Here is a 23,857-nt window from a genome sequence, read left to right on the forward strand (position 1 = left end):
TCTGAATGGAGCAGCGAAAATGGGCTCGTCCATGGCCGCAGTTATTGACGCAAGATAACCAAATGCTTGGAAAATTGCAGATAACTTCCTATGTCTTTTTGTCTTTTTTTTTGTGCTCGCCACGAGTTCCGTTGCATTACTGCACTTTAATGGTACCGCGCCGCTTCCTCTACCCATAGCGACACGTCGCACTAGTGTCAGGTTTAGAAATGCTCTTCTCTAATTCCTCCATAATTGCCTTGCGCGCGCACGTGTGGGGTCTGATTTATTACGTTTAGCGGAGGGCTCGACATCTTCCGCACATCTCTCTTTAGGCGCCTTTGCGGTAATCGTCTGCCGAGGAACCGAGTTTTAAAAAAAAAGAGAAAAAAAAAAAAAAACCTCCTCCACCTCTACGTCTCCGCTACCGAGGCGCGGTGTTTGGATAAGGAGACTCGCACAGCATCAGTAAAGCTCTCAAGCTCCTCCGACCGACTGACAGATGCCCCAATACTGGCAGGGGTTCAGCAAAACAGATCGCCATCGACGGCATGAAAAAGCACTCGCTGTTTTAATTAACAGATAGATCGGATAAATATTTACACCGTTGGCGGTGACACTGCGAGGAAAGGCGACACTGTGTAGGAACGCCTCCCCCCGGTTGAAGCGGCGTGACATTAAATGAATTTCGTTGTGTTTGCATTGTGGAGACGCACGACGGGGAAGGCCTGCTTGAGGTCCTGGCGCTCTTACCATGGGACTGCGATCATGCCGCTGCCCTTCTTTGGCCTCTGTGTCGATGACGCCGACCAACAGCTTGACACCAATCTGCCAACTTGGTCCTCGGCGTCCCCTTACTATTTGTCCTTTTCCCCGCTCGTCATATGCGTCTCGACATTAGAGCGATGAAAGTCACTCCGGTTGTGGTCGAAATAAGCAATAAGTGAACGTAAGCACACGGGGACCTCTTGAGAGAGACAATATGTAGAGAATGAAGTTATTACCAAGCAAAATCCAAGCGTGTCTCATGTTATCCAATTAATTTCGCTTTGCACTCAAACTGTTCGAACTTCCCATCTGCAGATTCCATATTACTTCTGCCACTGCGGTTGCCTTAATTAAGATCAGAAGTAATTTTAGCTACATACCCGACATCTGGGAAAACAAGAATGGAAATTTTAATACATTTCCCATCAGCCAAGCTAGAATAGTCACATTAGTGGCACTCTATTAAGAAGCATTACTTTCAACAAAAATGCTGCATAATTTAAAACCACTTTAATTAATAACATTCTATAGTCATGGGGTCACAGCCAACTGCAGCACAGCCCTCGAATTCTGAGACAGATATTAGTTTAACGTCTGATTGCTGGGAAGTGACGGCGCGCTGCGGTACTGGAGGGAGAACGCCGCATCGGTGTCCCCAGCTTTCACCATCCTACCTCAAGTAAAACCCCTTAGTTCAAAGTCATGCCAAATGAACGCATTCGCTTCCTGGGCGGTACGCTCCCGGGAGGTTTCAAATCTAAGCGCGAAGTTGAACTCGCTAATGAATTAATGATTAATAACGCGGGCTGGTGAAGGATTCGCCCGCACTTCCGCATCCAGAAGGCCGCGGCCGCCGTCGCTTCCCTTCGCGCCGCAGATGTGCCGGGGATCATCTCTCCCTTCTGACCGAAGGCGCCGCTCCTCTTCACGCTCGCTGTCTGCCTCTCTCGTGTAAACGGAACTGGTTTGAGCAAAGTCTTAATTATCATTACCATCTCTTAGCTTTAAAGTTTTATACATTTACACAGAAGCCGTTGAGGACGAGCACCTTACACCTGGCGCTGACGCCGCCAAGCTTCCCGCCGCACGTCTGTGTCTGCGTGACGCGTGTCATCATCGGGGCATCGGTATGGGTCACAGGTTCATTTTATTAATTTCGCAGATGCTGTAATGGAGCCCAACTCATGCTCATGAGCGTGAAACTCATGGAGCCCAACTTTGTTCACGAGCGTGAAACGTGATGAAGTCGGTGAACTCTGCCATTCGTTGACCGAACCCTATCTGACATTTACTGCCTGAAAACTGTCCGCAGAATGAAGCCATTCTTACATATTCAGCAGGAAACGTCGGCTGTGCTGAGGCTTATTCTGCACGTTGGAATGCGTCTTTGCACAAGGAAGTCATTACGCAAAGAAAATTTAATGAAAAGGTGCAATATTTAATGTTCTATTATTCATACTGTAATAAAACGTATAACGACATGAAGCTCATTTAAAAACATCACCAGTTTTCAGCAGTGTAATGGTGTGGGTATCGATCCCGGTCCTCACAGGGATTGCTTTACACTCGTGTGGAGGCACCGTTGATGTTGGCTGCTATTCTATGACATGTTCGCATTGCTGACAGACCAGTGACCTGTGCACTGCTTCTCCATCACGGTAATGCATCACCGTCCACAGCCCATGTACTACGGTATACAGGCACCTTCCTCACAGAAGAGCTCACTCTTTGAGCTGGAATGTTTGGGCTCAGCTGCTCCAGCCGTTCTGGACCAGAACTGGTTAGGAATTCAATTTGAAAGCAAAACTACAGAGACATTAATGTTAAAAAAAAAAAACGTGTTTCTTTCTTCAGTCGTACACGGCGCATCTACATCTACATTTATTCATTGAGCAGAACCTTTTCTCCAAAGGGACGTGCAGCTCAAAACAAATAGAAGAGCGTTTCACCAACAGAGACACAGATACGGACACGTGTTCCTTAAAGAGCGGTCCCTTGGGTCAATACCGGCATTTTTGACGACGTTCGTTATGCAAGTAGCTCCCTAAAGAAGTGATGGGGAGCAATTCTTTCTAAACGCACAATGTGGTGAAAGAATATGGAGCATATGGGTTCCGCTACAAAAATCAAGATACCAAAAAGGTGTGAAAGATGAGAGATGCGTGCCGCCCCTGTGTCGAGAAACCTAAAAAAGTGGCGTGCTGGAACAGCGGTTGGCCACGAGGCACCGGGCCGCCCTTGGGCTCATTCAGCATCCCTGGCGCACATTCCTCCACTGAACGCTTCAAATGTAGCACTCAAAATTCCTGTCCACTCACCACAACAGGCGGATAAAGGCTCTGTGTCTCAAAAATCAATTTGGGTCAGACAATGTATTGACTGGGGAGTCTGCGAGGAAACCTCAGCCATTACCAAAGCGGCTCTGGGAAAGGAAGGCAGGACGGACAATGCATAAAACATTAATTCTGCTTCTCAATAACATCTGAAAACAAACCAAAGAAACCGTGTACCCATTATCGGCCTCTATCCCTCCTTAAACAACGACATCAAAATCCTAAGCGCACCACCGGTCAGCCCGATTGAATCCGTGGGCCACAACAGGCTTCATCAGATAACGAGTCCACCGCTCAATTCAATTCACGGACAAAAAGAAATAACACACCATCTGCCATCGCCTCCCCGGACGCACAGAAAGCTTTTGATCGAGTCAACTGGCAATTTTCATTCTTGACTCTCACAACAACGAGCTATAGGTCAGGCATTTGTTAAATTGATGAGAATTCAGTCTGATTCCCCCTAGTCATCGGCAGGCGCTAATGGTACCGTATCGCAGATCGGTTTGCGTTTTTAGACGAGGCGAGGTGAGGCGAGGCGAGGCGAACGCGGTCGCTTTCGCCCCTCTTCCGAGCAATTTCCACGTAGCCCGTTGCGGCTGAAGCCATCTACCCAAATATCCACACCTTCAGTGACACTGTACTTACCACACCTCAATCTCAGCACGTTCGCAGGAGCGGCGGCGCCCTTGGATGGCTTGGTGTGAAGTACTTGCTAAACGACGGGGGGCTTTCAGCGAATCGCCATCCCTCTGGAACCAGACTGCAACCTTCCAACATAAAGCACATCTTGGCTGTCAGCAGACTCTGAGGTAACACTGGAAGGTGCAGCGCGCTCCCAGGTGAGTGGCTGAAAGCCCCCGGCAAACACAATGTTACGTATTAACACTGGAACCCGTCCATTTGCAGTCTTCGGCGAGTCAAATAAGGCCAGATGTTGGAAATGTTCACCACCGTAGCATCGTGTCATAAAACAGCATAAGATCGGGAATAGAAACAACAAATCTCAGTCTCTGACAGTCAACAAATGCATCTTGAAGATGCATCCCTCCCCGGTTCAAAGCAAAGTAGACTTTCACATCCCAGCACAACAAATGGGCCTAAGGGCAGAAAAAGTTGACTTCTCCACCACACTCCAGCATTTCAAACTGCACCAAGTTACTCAAAGAGTGGTGGAAAGTTAATCATTTCCTGAGATACGGTGACTCAACTAATGTTGAATTATGGACTAAATTCTAATGATCCGAATAAACTCCCTTTGAATAAACCGTGGCTTTGACTTTAATGCATTTGGAGCAGACCGATACCTTGCCCAACCCGATCCACAACCCCGGGTGCGATCAATCCGCCAGCCAAGGTCTCCAGACTCACAAAGGAAGAGGAGAAAAAAGGTGTGAGGTGATGGTGGGAGAGCGGGGAGATTAATTTCTACTGCAGGTTGTGCTCTGCTTGGTGTGTGTTGCTGGCTCTTCTCTCTTGTTATTGCACTGCTGTTTGCTATATTTCGACTTAAACATGGGATGACGGAATAATAAGGACTGTAAATCCCCCCCATGCTTTTGCCCGCATACCCTGTTATGCCACGGCATTATTAAAAGCTACATTTCTGATTGTTAATACAGAAAGTAACACGCACACACAAAATGTCAATATTAAACTTCTTACATTTTAAAAGTTTTTAAAGCACTGCAACGAACAGGTATCTGGTTCACGTCCCAGGATTACTGTGCTTCGCAGCACTCCACCGCCAACGGATTACAGGTGACACAGAGACCTGCTTTGAGGCGCTGTCTTTCCTATTAATTATACCGAGGCAGCATAAAGTAATCAGAAAAATGTTATAATTAACTTTATGACTCATAAATTACATTGCCTTACAAATGTTGAGCTATGTAAGGATAATTTATCACGTAAAGAAAGTGTCAGAAAGGAAATCCTATACAGCATATTGTTTGAAAAGCTTGTCAAGACGGCATGTTGAACAGAAAAATGAACAAGCTCATTATGATAAACGGGAAGTGGAGACTGGGAGAACAAGGGCAACTTCTTACCTGACGTTTTCACCACGCAGAGTGCGTCCCTGTTTACTACGCACGGCCTTGCACGCACCTCTGGAGTTCTAATGATGACTTCCGCTCCGCTCGTTCAAAGAAACTATACGGCCAATCTAAGGAGACGTTTTGGGGGAGGAAAAGGCAAAAACCAGAGCCACTGAGGGTTCGTTCACCGTCAAGTGTCCAGCGGTGCAGGTCTTCAAGCATCTCTATTCAGGTGTGCCACATCCAGATTGCTCATAGTGTGTGAAAGAGTGTGTATGGGTACATAAATGTAGGGAGTTCAGCGTAGTGTATCCAGAACTGGCACTGACTAATAAGTGTCGATGCTGCTTACCTTCCGCACACACACACACCGAAACCGCTTGTCCCGATCGGGGTCGCGGCGAACCGGAGCCTAACCCGGCAACACGGGACGCGAGGCCGGAGGGGGGACACCCAGGATGGGACGCCAGTCCATCACAAAGCACCCTAAGCTGGACTCGAACCCCATACCTGCCAGAGAGCAAGACCCGACCAAACCCGCCGTGCAACCGCCCCCCTCAAAAAAACAGTGGCAAAAAATAGGGTTTGCTTGTCAGTGAGCTGCAGCTGAAATCCCATGAGTGGTATTCACAAATATGCCATAATAACGGTACCTGTGTGTAATGGAGAAAAGAAAGGGAATAAGAAGAAGAAATCTAAAATTTAAAGGTATAGTGTGGTTTTTTTCTCTGGATTTTAATTGGAGTGTTTAACTTGTTTTGGCTTGTAGCGAGAAACGCGTCTGCTAAATGAATAAATGTAAACGTAAATGTAGCTGGAGAATGAAGCGGCAGCTTTAGATGTGGAATTCTTGTCGGCGGAGCTTTTCGAAGCTCAAACTGATGAAAACCCCTTGGAGTTTTTCCATGGTACAAGAACGTCTGAGTGGACTGGCAATAATGGACCTGAACCACGGGCCTGGCGGGCAGCTGTCTTATGATGCGATGAATGATTATACGTCCAGAAAGGCAGGGCGACTAAAGTTCTAAATGTGTGCGCCTCTGTACGTAAAAAAACTGAATAACGTGTTATTTTATGGAGAACGTTCTGTTCCATTTTGGGTATTTAAGTATTTCATACATTTTTAGTGCTATATTAATATGCAATATATTAATGTCATTCTTATTGCTATTGTTCACTCTGCTTTTGCACTTAGCCAGAATTCAGGTTACAGCAGGTTTTTTTGGCACCATTCAAATAGTTGTATAACTGGATGATTTGTGTTAGTCTGAGTTCTTTTAATGATTGTTATGTTTATTTTTATTCTTGTAATTATTTCTTAATAGCATTGTTCTCGTAAGCATTTCAGTATTGGTATTGTTACCTGCACTTTGTCAAATTTCAGCAGGTAAATTACAGCGTTCCCATAATTTTGCATTTATTTAAAATAGTTGCTTTGCTGGAAAAATTATTCTGTCGCCTCTTACATCGCCGAATCGAACAAAGCGAACGGATCAAAGAGGACGTTTTTATTTACCGCGTACTGAAATATACACTGAGTTTATGCAGTGTGATGGTATGAAGTCAATTTTAAAAAGATATTGCACTATTGATTATGCTGGGGGAACAAATTAAAACCCTGCTGAGGGCCCCCCCGAAAAGCTCGGGCCGGACCTCGGTGTATCTCGCACCGTGAGTCACCTTGGGTAAAAGGTGTTGTTACGTTCTAGTTAGTAATCATTTCACGATGCCTTGCAGGAAAGTGGCTGCTAAACGAATAAAATGTAAAGGCGCGTGTGTGTGTGCGTGTGTGTGTGTGTCACCTGTAACGGAGGACATAGTGCTACAGTCGTGAACCTGCGCAAACGCTGTTCAACAAGAATTGTGTCACAAAACTAATCACCTTCCATATTTGCTCTATGTTTTCCCCCTTCCAGTAGTTCCATCACGGCTCTTATTATTGTGCAAATAATGGGCTCATTGCCACTTGCCTCCAGATACCACTTCAGCGCAGTGCCTGAAATAGAGAAATGTAAAGAGCTGTTTCTAATGAGGGGAGTGTGATGGAGCTGGTCCTGCTCTCCGGTGGGTCTGGGGTTCGAGTCCCGCTTGGGGTGTCTTGCGATGGACTGGCGTCCCGTCCTGGGTGTGTCCCCTCCCCCCCCGGCCCTATGCCCCGAGTTGCCGGGTTAGGTTCCGGTTCCCCGCGACCCCGTATGGGACAAGCGGTTCAGAAAGTGTGTGTGTTTCTAACGAACGCTCGTTTTGCCTCCACCTTTAGGCACCCCACCTTGCATCCTTCATGTGATCATGTAGCCGTTCACGCTATAGGTGCATTTCTTGTTGACAAAAAGAATTTCTTGACTTTTAAATTACAGCCCTTCTTCAGACTTGTAAAGAGCATGGCGCCGAACCAAAAACAAAATTAAAACTGCATTAGGGTTTGATTATTCCTGTTTATCGTTTCTAAAATGTGACCGTAATTGCCCTTACGTCTTATGAAGAACATGGTCATGCTTGGTTTTACAGATATTTAATCTTTAATAAAATGTTCTCGTCAAGATTAAAGATTAAATATTAAATAATGGCGTGATTTATTGCCTTCCAATATTTCAGTTTCAAAAGAAAACATTGTCCCAGATGAACCCGTGTCAAATCGATGACAGCTCTCGAAGCCCAGAATTAATACGTTTAGTGAAGGAGACTGCTTTTTACTCTGCTTGGACCGATTAATGCCAAACATGTTCATCCGTGTTACTCGACTGCGATCTAATTAGGGCACACATTGAAAGTGAAAACATCTCTAGCTTTTAAAGGTGTTTTACCAATAAAACTGGAGAATCCCTCTGCTTTCTGGAAAGCCATTTGCATGATGATTGATTCCTGGTCCCTGTTCCCCATAGGCACAGCATATAAATCTAAGGAGAGGAAGGGATATGTGTACAGATCCACAAATATAGTTTCCAGTGTGAAAATGCCCTCCCTTCCATTTATTCACTTAGTAGATGCTTTTCTCCAAAGAAACTTCCAATGAACTCTATGTAGTGTCATCAGCCCACACACCTTATTCCCCGCAGTGTCTTACACTGCTAGATACACTACTTACACTGGGTCACTCATCCATACATCAGTGGAACACACACACTCTCTCTGTGTCACTCACACACTGTGGGGGAACCTGAACAGCCAGTCTTTGGAGGGTGGGAGGAAACCAGAGCACCCAGAGGAGAACATGCAAACTCCACACAGACTGAGCAGGGATCGAAGCCACATTGTCTCGCACCACTCAGGCGCCGTGAGACAGCAGCGCTACTCGCTGTGCCGCCGTGCCGCCCGCTTACCGCTCTCATGCGAAATGAACTAGGCCGTAAACACGTTTACAGAAAACGCTCAAATATTGCTTCCCAACTCCATTTACCCAACCCCAAATTTAAAAAAAAAAAAAAAAAAAAAAATCGATATCTTAGTGAAGGCTGCTGTGCCCTCATCACCAATGCTACCGTCACATAAAGCGTGTCACTCACTGCCTTGGTCCTTACAGTATACTCTATATATCAGGGGCATTAAATGTTTACAAGTGGTTGTCGTACGGTGACGATATTTATTACAATTGCGTTGCATAACCAAAAACTCGATGTGAAGTGACCCGTGTTTTTACAGCCTTATACTGAAAGGAGTCACGTAGATTGCCACCTCTTCCCAGGGCACCATAGCAGAATCGAGCCTGGAACTTCTCGGACTCCTTCACCACCACTGGTGTCCCTGAGTTGAAGAGCTCAAATCGATCAGCACAAATAGCGCGTTTCACCGTGACTCCATAATCTCCCTCTCTAACGTAACACCCACCTGCACAGGTAAGCGAATCTCGACGTGCGCGTGGCGCGCGCGGTTAGGGCCAAGTTGCCGGACAGCGGTCGGCAACACGCCGCCAATCACAAAGACGAAGAGGGAGGTAAAAGAGCGTTTGACAGTAAATGCATTTGTGAAATGTCAAAGAGATGTATTATCTGACCTTTCCGGCTGCGAGCACCGAGGGAGTTTTCTCATCCTAATGTGCTTGATGGAGCACATGACGCACCCTGTCTCCCGCTGTCCTGAGCAGGCCACCTTTAATTGTTCGCACGAGGACGGCTCTCCCCGGAAAAAGAAATAAATACGGGGGGGAGACGAAGGAGGGATCTCGGAGCGTGACGACTTCATGAAGGAAAGTTATTTGCGAGTGGTCCGTCTGCCGCCGTCCGCTCAGACCCGCCGAGAGGTTTATCAGCGCTGCATCTGCCGTCCCCCCAGACAGGCCGAGCAGTTTCGAAAAAGACCGCGGTCTCTGCCCTCGATGCGCTGCCCCTCCAGCAGGAGGAAAGAGATGACAGAAGCACGCTCGATTAAATCTTTATGTATCGGACAGCTTTTAAGGAAACATTTACGTACACCTGCCTCATTTACATACACTGTTTTGCGCAGCTGGCAGAAGGAAAATTGCATCTGTAAGAGGAATCACAGTGCGGTTTAAAGAAAGCTCCACTTTCCATTAAGCGCTACAGTAAGAGCAAATAACGGCCTCTTTGCCCGAGGTATCCCCCTTGCTGTACAACACACGCCATCCATCCAGCTTCAACAAACGCTTGTCCTGAGCAGGGTCACGGTGAGTTGGAGCCTATCCCACAATCACCAGACGTAAGGCGCAGGGGGGGGTTACGCCCTGGACGGGATGCAACTCCATCGCAGGGTATACAGTACACACACACACACACATTTTCGGAACCGCTCGTCCCATACGGGGTCGCGGGGAACCGGAGCCTACCCGGCAACACAGGGCGTAAGGCCGGAGGGGGAGGGAACACACCCAGGACGGGACGCCAGTCCACCGCAAGGCACCCCAAGCAGGACTCGAACCCCAGACCCACTGCGCCACCGCGCCCCCCTGGTATACAGTACACTTTTATGTCTATTTTTTTTATTCATTTATTCCCATTGACTCGGCAAGCGCTTTACGAAAGGAGGCCAGGACAGGACAGTTTGCAACTGTGCAGCCCTAACACACACACACACACACATCATCTGAAACCCCTTGTCCCATGCAGGGTTGCAGGGAGCCAGAGCCTAACCCTAACCCGGCAGCACAGGGCACAAGGCTGGAGGGGGGAGGGGACACACCCAGGGCGGGACACCCCAAGTGGGACTCAAACCCCAGACCCACCAGAGAGCAGGACCCGGTAAAACCCACTGTGCCACCACCCCACTCCCGTTCAGTCCCAACACGCTATAATAAAAACACTATGAATCAAACGAAGAGACTGACAACAAAGTACTGGATGCAGAGGCAAAGTCCCCATTAGGAAAAGCGCTGACAGGTTGGTCTTCGGAAACCCGCCAAAGACCTACAGATGTGAGAGCGCGGCATTCGTCCGGAACAAAGGGTGCCCGTCCTCCCGAATAACCGCGGACGTGATGCGGAGCCCGACGCGGGGCTCATCTATGTCTTTGTGCAGCGAGGGCTTTAAGGGGTCACGTCCTTTAGCTGAGAGCATTGTCACAAAATGCCACGCCGCACGGCTAATTTGACAGACAGGACCTCTGAAGTCCATAAAATTTAAAGGTCTGTAACTACACATTGTTCTATAATTTATAAACGGCCGTCAGTTGCCATGATGAAATGTGAAAATGTCAGATGAAATACAGCGCAGGCGCATCGTGGGCAGAAAAGCAGAGCGTACTTAGCGAGAGTAAATAAGGCGAGGGAAGCGTCAATCGCTGCGGGGGGGCCCGGAGCCCCGAGCGTGTCCCCTCGCGGATGCGTTCCCCCGGACCCCGGGTTCGCGCCTCCCGCGACACGTCGCGCTGCGGTGAATGTTCAACGATCGGGGAGGAAACAACAGAAGCGAGACAGCAACCGTCGTACTTGTCTTTTCTAGCAGAGATCCCCTAATGTAAATGAATCGATAAATGTGCGGCGTGTAAAACCGTATGTCACGGTGCACGAATTCGGTGTGGAAAGTATAGATATAAAGTGCGTGTGCAGTCGTGGAAGTCAGCGTCATTACAGGTTTCGGGAGCGAAATCACTCAAGCTGTCATAGAGGAGGCGATACCGCAGTTATGCAGATGCTCATAGGGTACGTTTCAGAAATATGTCTATCCCTTATGTAGTTTTTAATTGTTCTGCTGCTACTGTATTATCCTCTTTTAATTAAATCCCGTCCTTACTTTTCTGAAGTGTTTATATCACTTCAATTTCCCTGTGTCGTTCAGAGGAGCCGATGCATGGAATGAAACAAAATCGTTACGCGTAGGGGTGGCTGGTGGCGTCGCCGTTGGAACGGCCGTCTTCGGGCCCGAAGGTTGCTGGTTCGATTCCTACCTGTGGCTGTAGTGTCCTTCAGCGAGGTGCCTCCCCTCCAATTACTCCTGTGCCCGAGTATCTCGTTGTGTCTCCGGGACAGGCTCCGGCTTGCTGCGTCCCCTCTCGGGATGCGCAGCCAGCGAAATTGGTTGGCGAGTTGCATGCGGCGCGCTCACGTATTAAAGGCGGGAAACCTCGTTGATGCCATCGTACTCGTACAAGGCAGCGTGACCCACCGTGGTGGGACTTCACATCCCCCCGTTTGTAAGATCATTTTCAAACTCTTCATAGCTGAGCCATACATAACCATGTTGGTATTTGTCTTTCGCCGCTTTCTCCATGTGTTGATGGAGTTGATGAGTTGATGTGTTGATGGATCGCATTTTCGATCACGTAGGGCGATGTGACTGATATAACGCCGCCTCTCGTCGTCCGCTTTGCGTTATTGTGTCCGTAAGACTGCGAGAGGGTTTGGAAGGTCATGCGCAGCAGGAGCAGCAAAACCCATTACGGGCCGGGTATAAAATGACGAGAGCGATGTTTCAAATGCTCAATTTGCGATGTGACACGCGGAGCTCTAAGACATAGCGGGGTGAAAGTTGAGCCCACGTTAACGTGTATGTCATTTGTCACGGGGATGATCCATAAGAACAGTTAAGAGACCTCAGTGATGGTCACTGTTTTCACGTGAAGACCTACAGTTGACATTTTTTGACTCCTTTAACCAAAACAGCATCAGCACAGGATAAGTACCTCGATCGGGGTACCGCAGCAAAGACGGAGATTCAGAGCGAGGTCATGCGTTCAGTTGCCGGCAACGACACGAACCGCTACGCCACCCGCTGGACCTCGCGCGCGCATTCGAGCAGCGCCGTGAACGGAAGAGGGAAATGTTTCTCGATTGTGTTTTTAAACGAGCAGGATAATCGGAATCACACGCGATGCCTTCACACCTATAACGTCAACATCTGCGTGCTGCAGAATTTTTTGCGGCGAACGTTAAAAATGTGCCTGTTTAGCGATGGGCGTTTTAAGGAAGATGTCAATTTATAGAATAACGAACCCAATTTAGTTGGCATTGTTTCAGGCTGGATTAAACCGAATGTCTGCCTTAGTTTACGACAGCTTTGCGCAGAAAAAAAAACTGCTAATTTCCGTTCTTTAACTATCGCATAATCCTCTCATGTTGTCCAATACATTTATTTCTCTAAACAGAATGTTTTGCAGCAGAAAGTCTGCTTGTAAAACTATTTATAGTGGCTCCTCCACCGAGAATACAAGCAACCTTGTTTATCTGAGGAAAAAAATATTATTTCAATAAGCTTTTAATCTGCTCAAGAAAGACCCAAAGGACAGTGTTGTCGGAGCAACTTACCGGAGAAGACTGGGATCTCTTTAGCATGATGGTATTCTCTCATTAGACATGACAATAATATTACAGGCACAGCACTGGAAATAGAAATTGTGAAGTGGATTCGGATAATAAAGAGAGGAGGATGTTTATTGTCGGCGCCGAACGTTCGGGCGAGTAAATGTGAACGTCGGAACCTTTCTCTAATTTGCCTTTAATGCGCGGCGCACAGGTGTGTCTTTTTTTCTGTTCGGTAGTGGGCCTTTGCAGCAGGACAGCAGGTAGCACCGCGGTAAAGAAGCGCCACTGACTTGCAACCTGAAGGTTGCTCGCCGGAGTCTCCGGAGGGGCCCTATCGCGGTACGCTTAAAGAAGGTACTTTGACCTTAAAAGCATTCCGCACCCGCTTTCACGGCCACCTTAAAATTTAATTTGGCGAGAAATTTGCCGTTCGGTCTCAGGAGCCCCCGCCTTTCACAGGCAAGAGGTTGACTTTTGTTTTCCTGTTTTCCTGTCATGTTTCTGGCTGTTTGCGGAGTTATTTGTGACATCAAAATGTCACAAATAGAAACACGAGGAATCAGAGTGTGGTATCTGAAAATAAATATGTAAATATTAATGAGTTATGAACTTTTCAGTTCAGTCACTTCCCACCCTGTCAGACACACGGTGGGCAGCAGGAATATTAATGAAACTGGAGGCATCTCTCCACAGTATCAGAAATATTTTAGCGCAAGACCTTTCGGAGGGAAATTCAAAATCACATCAATAAATTATTTTGCATTGCACGCTGCTGTATAGCACCAGTTTTATAAACCCTCTACATAGGTTACTGTTACAGGCATGGCCCATGGGGCATGGGGCAGCTGGTAGTGGTGTGGTTAGTGCCGTTATGTTTAGATCCAAAGGATACAGGTTCAAATCCAACTTCTAGCCATAGGACACTTGAGCAAGATGCTTACCCCAAAACTGCTCCAGTAAAATTACCCACCTGTATGAATAGAGAAAAGCGCCTTGACAGTGTAAGTAGCTTTAGAGAAATGTGTCAGCTAAATAAATGTAATGTATTTTTTACTGTATGTACTACTTACGTTTATTTAGCAGATGTTTTTCTCCAAAGTGACGTACAGTTCAGAGCAAACAAAATCATATTTCACAGCGGACAAAGAGGTAGAGATGCAGAGGTGTGATTGTCACAGTCTGTCCAGCACCGCAGTATTTGCTGGAACGCGTCACATGAATTACTGCCTCTAGAACCGAGTCCGACGGGAAGCACAAAGACGACGATGACAGATGGTGAGATGCGAATCTATAAAGCTGGGTCTGGAAGAGATACGTTCTGAGACTCTTGAATGCCGAGAGGGATTCAGCAGCTCCGAGGGACAGAGGGAGCTCGTTTCACCAGAGCGGAACGAAAAGCGAGCACTTGTGGACTTTCGATACAGGGTCAACGCAAGGACAGTACAAGCCCTCCCAGAGGAAAACATCCAAAATACCTCAAGAAGAAACACAGGCAGATACCTTTGACCCCAGGTAACTACCAAAGGGATAGAGAGTGACAGAATAAAGCCATTCACTCAGTAGAACTGCTTACTCTCGCGCAGTTCAAGGAGAGTTCAGTACATCCGTGTGTGTCTTATGCGCTGTGTGGTCATAGCGTTGACCTCTCTCCCTCAATATTTTAAGGGAAATCCACTGCGTGCGTATTTTCGCTGCCGAACTCATAGCACCAAGTGCCTGTGCATCAAACTTTCGAGCTCTGCGTCTCACAGCAGTAGAGGTGCTCAAATCTTTCTTCTGTCGATTCATGTTTAAGAATCTATATTACAGTGTCAGAAATATTTATTAGCCTTGTAATTAGCAGCGCGACTTTAGATGACTCAGACAATACAAGGCGGAGGGGGGGTCGCCTATAAATGAAAGGAAATTTCGCGTAAGTATACCTACCGTACGATATGTTTCGGCGACTAAATATGCAGTTTCACGAATCCTCTCTTTTGTGTACTTGTGACTGTCTTGTTATTTTAATTATTCCCAGTATGGCGCCACTTGAACAACGTATTGAATCAAGGGTCAAGGGTTTTTTTAAGAAACGCGGGCATATTTATGATCTCTGCTTTTCGACTTGAGACGGTGTTTAATAGCCACGTCAGGAGGGTCGGTCAACAACACTCATCTTGCCGGGATGACAGGATTCACGCGCACACACCTCCCGGTGTCACGCTGCGGAGTCAAGGCCGGATCTGTTTAATTTGCACCGGCTTTGTCGGGGCGAACGCACGGGAGGTTAATGTCACATTCAAGGACCCGTGATAAATGCTGCAGCTTTTGAATGTAAATGATGGATGGAAACGCAGGAGAAACAGCGAGGCGATGACACAGCCGTGAGGTCGTCGAACCTTATTGTTGGTTAGCCAGCTGTGGATAAAATCACCTTTTTTCTCTGCATTTCACATTTTAAAGACTGTGCTCTTTAAAATCACAGCAACGTTATGTCTTAGTCCTGTCTTCATTGTACAATATTATTCGATACACCACACATCGTGAAAATCACAGATGTGGAAAAAGCATGATGCGGAAGGTAAAATCACACACACACACACACACACACACACACACACACACACACACTAGCTGCTAGTGTAGTGCTTAGTGTTAATTGTGTTTAGATCCAAATGTTGCTGGTTCAATCTCCACCTCTGGCTGTATGTAGTACCCTTGAGCAAGGCACTTAACCCTCATTTGTGCCGGTAGAATGAAACAGCTATATATGTTGTCCTGTGTTATGTAATTTCATATTTACATAAGTAGAAATATGCATATACTGAAATATCACTGTTTGCTAGTTTTTTGCATAATACCTAAAGAGAGACCCACACCAGAGGGGTCAGGGTTGGGGCGGCGTTGAGGAGTGTGCGGCTTCCGTCAGCTGCCGGTGTGGAGCGGCGTCAGAGCCCACCCAGGTACCGAGCTCGAGCGATTAAAAATCAATTAATCAATTAATGAGCTCAAGTCCTGCGGCGCGAACAGCGGCGGCTCCGCTGCGCTGCCGGGGCGTCTCGTTCGGCGCTTCGCCGTTTCGCTGCAATATTTCTTCCCAGTGCTTCGCTATTTTCGCGCCATCAGTGAAGAAAACAGGCAATCTGCAGGAGGGGTTATAAGCTAATTAGCGAACAAATTGAGTTTCCTCCCCGAACCAAAAGTTGAGACATTTACATATTTCATTTTAATACGACTATTCCCCAAAGGGCTCCCGCACCGCACCGAGGAAGACGTCCCCGTGCGTGCGCAAACAAGTGGACATTAAACCCCCATGCCACCGTCACACTCCATAATCACATTCCACCATTAACTGGCATTCATTTGATGGGCCTCCTGATTGGTTTTGTATTGATCTCCATTTTCCTCTGCAGGGAAAAAAGGCTGGAAAATAACAAGCTGACATTTGCTTTGAATTTTTCGATCCTATTTATTTCGCGAGCGCGCCGAGCACGCCAGCGGTCAGGAACACGCCGATGGCGCTCGTGAGAAAACCGGGGCGGCCGTCTTGTGTCTGACGGCGGAAGGTTGCTCGTTCGCATCCCGGGAGGGCCATCACGTCGAAAGCCCAGACTCCGGAAGCCGAAGTGCTGCGAACGCCCAGGGCTGCAAAGCACTGCATGGTGACATCGGGCAGGTCGACAATCAAATTAAAGAGATGTGGAGTAAATAACTGAAACACGGGCAAACCTATGTGGACACATCACTCTTTTCTTCACTGCCACCCAGCACAGACATCAGGGGTCGTATCGAACCAGTCACCTGTGAGCCCGGTGGCAGCCTGTGCTCCTTGGATGCCACGGTTAGGGTTAGGGTTCGGGTTACGGGTAAGGTTTTGGGTTGAGGTTAGGGTTGGGTTAGGGTTAGGGTTAGGCTTTCTATTAGTCTCACTACAATAATGCATTAAAGTAAAGTGGCTCTTGGAAACAGAAGAGGGCCACTTTGCAATTTTTACCTTCACTCTAATATACAACACGTGCATAAATCGGTAAGGAGGCGAGAAGAAACGCCGAGCCTGTCCAAGTAGTGTTGGGTAAAAGTGCCTGTCAAGCAAATTATCAGCATCAACATCATCCCCATCATCAGCATCATCTCACACATCCACATTCAGAGAAAAAAGGCTGAGAAACACAGGGTACCTCCACGTCTCCCTGTTCGGCTTCGTCTGAGCTGGTATCGGCGCTAAACGGATAGATCCCGAAACGTGTCGGAAACAGGAGCGGCTCCTGGAAAAAAGGGAGCGCGGATCGGCTGAAAAGATGCACCGCATTCCGTCGCGCACGTGTGCGGGATGGACCAACACGAGCTGCCGCCGGCCACCTGTGCCGAGCGCCACCCGGCAGGCCCTGCGGTACAGAGGTGTGCGTTACCAGAGCACCCCCCACCCAACCTGTGACCCTGAGAAGACATCCAACTGGACTCAGATGTAAAATGCATCCAGGGACATTTGAAAAGGGGTCAAATTGTGCGCTACTGTACTCAATCATATTTTGTATTTTGTGAAATTTTAAATAAAGAAGTTTGCACCTGCAGGGAAGAGGGATTTTATGGATGCGAAGTGACAGGAACCAGCGTATAACAGCAAGGGCACACGACAAACCCAGGAGCCGAACGGCCTGCGCCGACACACTCGCCGTGTGACGCGACGCTTGAAGTACAGAGAGGCTGAACAGAAGCTGCGGGAGCCCGAAAAGATGCTTCCGTTCGCCTCGGCTCGAGCCGCCCGTCTCTCGGCTCCTCGGTCCTTCCTCTGCCCCCTAGTGGCCCCGGACGGAACTGCGTCCGCGGAGCGACAAACGCCAAGGTCTTGCTGGAAACGAGGCCTGCCGCGGCGCGCGTTGTTTCCGTGCCTTTACGGCAGACCTTGAAGTCTTACAAAGATGAAAACAAACATTGCTCTTCCCAGCGGCGTGTTTGCTAACTCGTAAACACACGGCGCAAAGTTCCTCCGCGGCTATGGGCTGCCTCTGGCTCCGAGTGTCTGTCCACGTCCGGCGGGGGGGGGTAGTGAGAGTAGCCGTACGGAGAGTATCTGGAATACATAATATCCAGCGCTACCCTGAGGTGACAGATGAATGTTTACACTGGCTCTGCATGCCACGGATTCAAATGAACAGCTACACCCCCGTTTGTCCCCTTCTTGCTTTTCAAACGCATCAAACGCTCGCGAAAAAAAAAAAAAAAAAAAAAAAAACATGCTGGTACCACTGACAGCTCCCAGCTGTGCCGTCACTCCCCCACACACTCAGGTTGCCTTCCCGTGAGCCCCGTAATTATAGAGAAACATTTGAAATGAAGAAAGCGGACGACGTGTTTATCGGTGTGAAATGTCTTATCCGAGCCCATCGCGCGTGCGGCGACCGAGTCGGTCCGCGTGCGAGCGACGAACGAGGTGCCCTCCGTCGGTACCCCGCGGGGCCTGCGGCGCATCCGTTTTTAGGCCGCTCGGAGACCGTTGCGCACAAAGAGCCCCCCAGGGCCGGACGCGGCCTGACCGCCCGCGCGTTCATTTCGAAGCGACCTTTCCGCCCTCTCCGTCCCAAAAGAAGCTGGAATCCAAGTGCACCCTGCGAAACAAATCAAATGATAAGTGAAGCACACACTTTGCATCTCTGCCCTTCCGCAGTAAAAGCAGGCTTTTATCCATGTCGAGTGCTCTACCCCCCAGAGAGAGGAGCTCTACTCCCTTCGCTAGGGACTTCATTGGTTTCCGCTGAAAAAAACATGTTAGTGGCCCCTGAAGTGTGAAACAACACCGGGCTTTTTTCGAGGGAGGAATTATTCGGTGGCCGCCGATCAGATGTATTACATGCCCTTCGGTACATACTTTTCCATCACCTCGCATTTCAGAAATGCAACAGCTGCGCTCTGGGTATAAATACTACGGTGAAAACAATGCGTTCTCAGACTGGTGCCCTTCAGCTATAAACCCCGCTCAAAGCATGATCTGGAGTCTTGGCTCAGGTGTCTACCGGTTCAGATCCCAGTAATAGCCACTGGGATGGGACCCCAGCTCGCGGGTTGTCATGGCGACGTGTCCAAACTCAGCTCATGCACCCCTTCCGCACCACGCCTCTTTCCCGCTTCGCCGCGCCCGTTTAGCGCAGGGTGTTGCTGCCGCTAAGCGTGCGTCTGACGGGCGCATTCCTGATGTTGCAGAAAGAACAGAAAATATGCGATCGAATTAAGAGCGTATTTCACACTTGGTGGACACAAATACAAAACCTGGATGTGCAACAACCCAAAGTGTGAAAAATGAGAGTTCTGGAAGAACCTGCAAACAGCTACGAGTTTGCAGCGAAGAGTTAACGCTTCGCCGTTGGTGTGTGATGTGTGCGAGCGGTCACACGTGTGCCGGTTGTCACGACTGATGCGGACGCGTTCTCAGCCGTCGCTGGGCTGGCACGCTGCGACAATCCTGCGTGTAACTGCTGTCTCGCAGCGGCCATGCTGTCCTTTCCCGTTTTCCCCGGCTCCGCCAGCCAGCAGTAATACGCGCCGAGCGGCGCCGCGGAAATGTGTCGCGTGGGACGTGGCCGAGCGCACGACGGAATGTGCCGGAAGCCCAGATGACACGTGCCGCCGGCACCGAAATGTGACGGCAGCTTCCCCTCGTCCATCGCTTGGCCCGGTCCCAGCAGATACAGCTTATTAAATCTCAGGGTTCTGCAGTGCCACGGGTGCCCAATTGTGTGTGTGTGTGTGTGTGTGCGGTTCCTGTAAAAATCCTTTGGATGGCCGTGCAGAATATCTTTGAATGCTTGCAAGCCCAGAAAAGCACAACGCCTAACATGGTGAACCGATCGTCCTTGGAGAGATCGGGCCGACGTGGTCACGGGGTCATATCACGGGACGGGTGAAGAGGAGAAAAAGGACGAACGGATCTGTAAGCGCGTTATTGATCACGGAGGGAAGCGTGAGCAGGTGACACGCGCGGTTTTATAAACGCACCTGGGGCTGGAAAAAGGCCCCTGATGATTTCGCAGGTATGGACGCGAAGACCTTTCCCGCACAGGAAGGTCAGCCGGCGCTTGAGTGAAATGCTGTAGTCCGTAGACCTGGCCCACCGCCACCGCGTCACTCGCGCACCCCCATCACACCACACCTGTCCCGCACACCTGTCCCGCACCCTTTACATTAAAAGAAAGCGGACCGCTCCGGAACGGCTCTTCTGTGTGTTACCTCCCAAAACACGGGGTTCGGAGGCGATGTCGATGCTGCGTACATAATTACGTAAGGTCACACGGGACGGACTTAATGAGAGATCATTATATAAGCCCGGTCTAATTAAAATTAGAACTGCGCTATTCTAATTAAAACTGCAGGAGGGCCTGTTCACTTCTAATGTGACAATAATGTGGGAAACGCACACAGACACGGCGCGTGGAATCACCAGGAAAATGCCAGGAAGCCTCCCGAAATAGTTTGCGGTGCAGGAAAACGTGGCACGCTCAGTTGTTCGGGCGGTCGAGAATGAGGCGAAGTCGCCGCGTCACATGGCGTGCTCCTCTAAGCGTCCGCCCGTCTGCCGCCGGCGACGGCCACAATTAATCACGCCTTCAGTGTCCGCCCGCGTTATTGTGCCGATTAAACGAAAGCGAGAATGAACGGTCGCTGTAAACCGGGAGACGCGTCGCACTTGAATTGCAATTAGAATACATTTAAAGAAGCCGTCGTCGAAGCGCGGGAAGGTATCGCTCGGCCGCGCCGCCGACGTCCGCAGCGGAGCGAAAACCGGAACGGAAGCGCAAAAGTAAAGGCCTGACAAAGCAGGAAACGCCGTGAGCCGAAGATCTCGTGACGCGGCACTAAATCGTCCTTCTGCATCTTCCTTCCATTTCAGAGGTTTACGCGCGCAGGTGTTCTGCCTCGTTCATCAATTTGCACTTCGTTGCCGACATTCTGTCACCGTTACACCGAAACGCCGCCGCGGTCAGGACTTCACCTCCGATTGTGGGGGCTGAACCTCCAAAAATAAACATGACTGCGGGCGCACGTGGCTCGAGCTGCAATTCGACCCCTCTTGCAAAGGTGTGTGTGTGTGTGTGAGTCCCAAATGGAGTTGATTCCACACTGATCGCGTCACAACATACAGCAAGGTAGATTGACCTCCGTCCCACTTAGCATCACATAACAAACACACACAACGTGTATAAAAAATGAACAATCCAGATTTTAAGGTATTTACTCCTTATACTTAGTCCATCGGCTCACGTTTTAACGATTTAAATGAACGCATCTCCCTGCGATGGACTGGCGTCCCGTCCAGGGTGTCCCCATTATCACCAGGGTGGGCTCTTCTGGATCACTGTGACCCTGAATGAGGAGAAGCGCTTAGAAACAGCGAGCGTGTGAGCGTCTATATTTACAGTGATATAAGAATAAGAGAGAAGTGTCGGGGTGTGCTTCCGAGAGTTCGCGCCGTACCGGGATGCGCGTTGGAAGCGTTTTTGCGCTGCGAAGCATCTTGAGCCGCCCTTTTGTCGGAAAGGTGCTATATAAATAAAGCTGTTCGACAGCGGAAAGCTGGCATCCGAGGTACGAGCGGAGCGCGGCCACCCGGCCCCCGTCATTAGCGCTATTCCACGTGATCTTCGGCGAGACCAACTGGCGTCGAAGGCCGGCTCGGCCGCACGAGGTCGAGCGCACGTCCGCCGGCCTTCGCTGGCCTTGAAGTCATTCCCGTCAAGCTCGCCGACCCTGTGGTTTCTCAGCCGCGAGGAACGTTTGCACCGGTCGACCTGCTCGGGCTTTGACCTTAACGTGACTTTAGCGAAGCCTCACCGCGACCAGGATCAAGTCGCAGCGCTTTACGGTGACGCAGCTCGTCGGTTCGGCAGACCTCCCGGGTATCACCTTACCGTCAACGAATGAATTTCGATCATTCAACCGGTCTGGACAGAACTGCAGAAAACAACATGGACTTCCATTAAATTAATTGAGCTTCTAAAATGGCAATTTATATTCATTGTGAGCGAAGCTCATTAAACTAACAGGCTAGCAAAGGCTACCGTATCACTCCTCCTTCACCCCAACTGGAGTGTGTGTGTGTGTGTGTGTGTGTGTGTTTGGGCGCCCCTGCACCAGAAATAAAAGGAGGCAGTCAGAGGTCAAGCATGACACAGGAGAGGATAAACATAAAGGTGTTTGAATGCTATGTGACAGATGTCAGAAGAGGAGGTGTGGGCTTGGGGTGGAGGGTCTATTTTAGTGAGCCATTCACAGGAGAGTTGGCAGCCGTAAATCAATCATTAAAAAAATCATGAAATCATCTCTCCTCGTCAAACGTTCCAGCGCCGCTCACTCTCCCGAACCGCCTTCACCTTGAAGGTAAGTTTGACCGGTAGAGCGGCTCGCCCCAAGCTCTCGCCCGCTCGGCTCTATCTGCGTGAGGTCCGCGCCCGGCAGAACTCATAAAGCCAACGTGCGTTACCTCACGTGAGGTTTATGGCGCATTTTTAGGTGACGGTATTATTGAGGGCAAAGCAATGAGGAGTACAACGCGGATAAAAGAGGTGGTGAACGGCTGAGGTTTTAGAACTTGGCTTGCAGAAGCCGATGGAAATAAACTGCATGTTTCAAGGACGGTGAGCAGTTGATTGTGCCTGTGTGTGTGTGTGTGTGTGTGTGTGTGTGTGTGTGTGTGTGAAAGGGAGCTTTTCCATGGTCTCTTTTAAGGAAGGATGGCTGCCATCTCAAGCAGAGATTTGCGGTGACTCGATAATAAAGAATTTCCATGCCACAGAGGCTTTGCTCCGCGTCGACGACAGCATTTGAGCAGTGGAATCTGCGCGGTTAAAAAAAAACAGTGTTTATTGGCGTTAGGGAGCGCTCCCTCCTGGAAGTGGCAACCCGAAACTGGCCCGTGCGCCCGAGGACGGAGCGCAGGAGCTGCAGGTGACTGGCGACCAGACACTGCCCACGCCTTGCTGGGAAGGGCGAGGAGTATAAGAGGGGGTGGGTAGGGCCGGCGCTAGTCAACAATCAGTCCAGCACCCCATAGACCTCTTGCTCTAAACCATCAAAGGTGTATATACCTATACATGCAACCAATATTTTAGATATAGACACATATACATGGGTTTGATCCCTCTCAGTCTGTGTGGAGTTTGCTTGTTCTCCCCGTGTCTGCGTGGGTTTCCTCCGGGTGCTCTGGTTTCCTCCCACCCTCCAAAGACATACTGTTCAGGTTCCCCCATGGTGTGTGACAGAGAGAGTGTGTGTGTTCCACTAATGTCTGGATGAGTGACCCAGTGTAAGTAGTGTACCTAGTGGTGTAAGTCACCGCGGTGAATAAGGTGTGTGGGCTGGTAACACTACATAGTATCCATTGTAAGTCGCTTTGGAGAAAAGCGTCTGCTAAGTGAATAAATGTAAATACAGATTAGGAAGAAGGGAAAATAAAATTTTAATGCATAAATAAGGTATTTTTTATGTAATTAAAAATAAACAGCTATATACTAGACACTTCATTAGAAAATGTTACCTGCAAAGAAACTGGAGAGCAATGTGTCACGTGATGTTTACGTAATATGATACTAAGGTGCACAAAATAAGGCAGCAGATGTTCGATTTTTAAATGAACCTCTTTCTTTGTTATTACATTTTTCATTAATTTCTTCCAAGATTACAATTTATTTATTTTTTTTTTAACTTTAGTAGCAAAATTTGGCGATCCAAAATTGTGGTGCCCCTAGGCAATTGCCGAGGATCAACTAATTATAAAATGAGCCCTGAGGGTCAGGGAGCTTCTGAATCGGACAAACAAATGGAATAAGATGCGATTTAGGTCTGCTCCTGGTGTCCTCGACTCTTCTGTGTAACACTTTAATATGCAAGGATATCATTAGCCAGCCTTTTCCAGGTGTGTTCCTGAATCGTCTGCTGTGCGATGCACCTAGAATAAAAAACTTCCCTTGTCTTAAACATGCAGGATGTCCTATTTATTTATTTATTTATTTATTCGCCTTAGCACTTTGCGTTCATGGAAAGCGACATTGCAAACCAACCCATTTTTAATTTTTTTCTAT

The 23,857-nt window shown here is 48.7% G+C and overlaps 1 protein-coding gene across 1 annotated transcript in view; it reads left to right on the forward strand.

Moving 5' to 3' along the window:
- The window catches only part of tnni4a (troponin I4a), a 67,079-nt gene that overhangs the window by 38,398 nt on the left and 4,824 nt on the right, over positions 1 to 23,857 (forward strand). The window lies entirely within an intron of this gene.

Source organism: Scleropages formosus, chromosome 2 (genome assembly GCF_900964775.1).
Source record: "Scleropages formosus chromosome 2, fSclFor1.1, whole genome shotgun sequence".
Lineage (NCBI taxonomy): Eukaryota > Metazoa > Chordata > Actinopteri > Osteoglossiformes > Osteoglossidae > Scleropages > Scleropages formosus.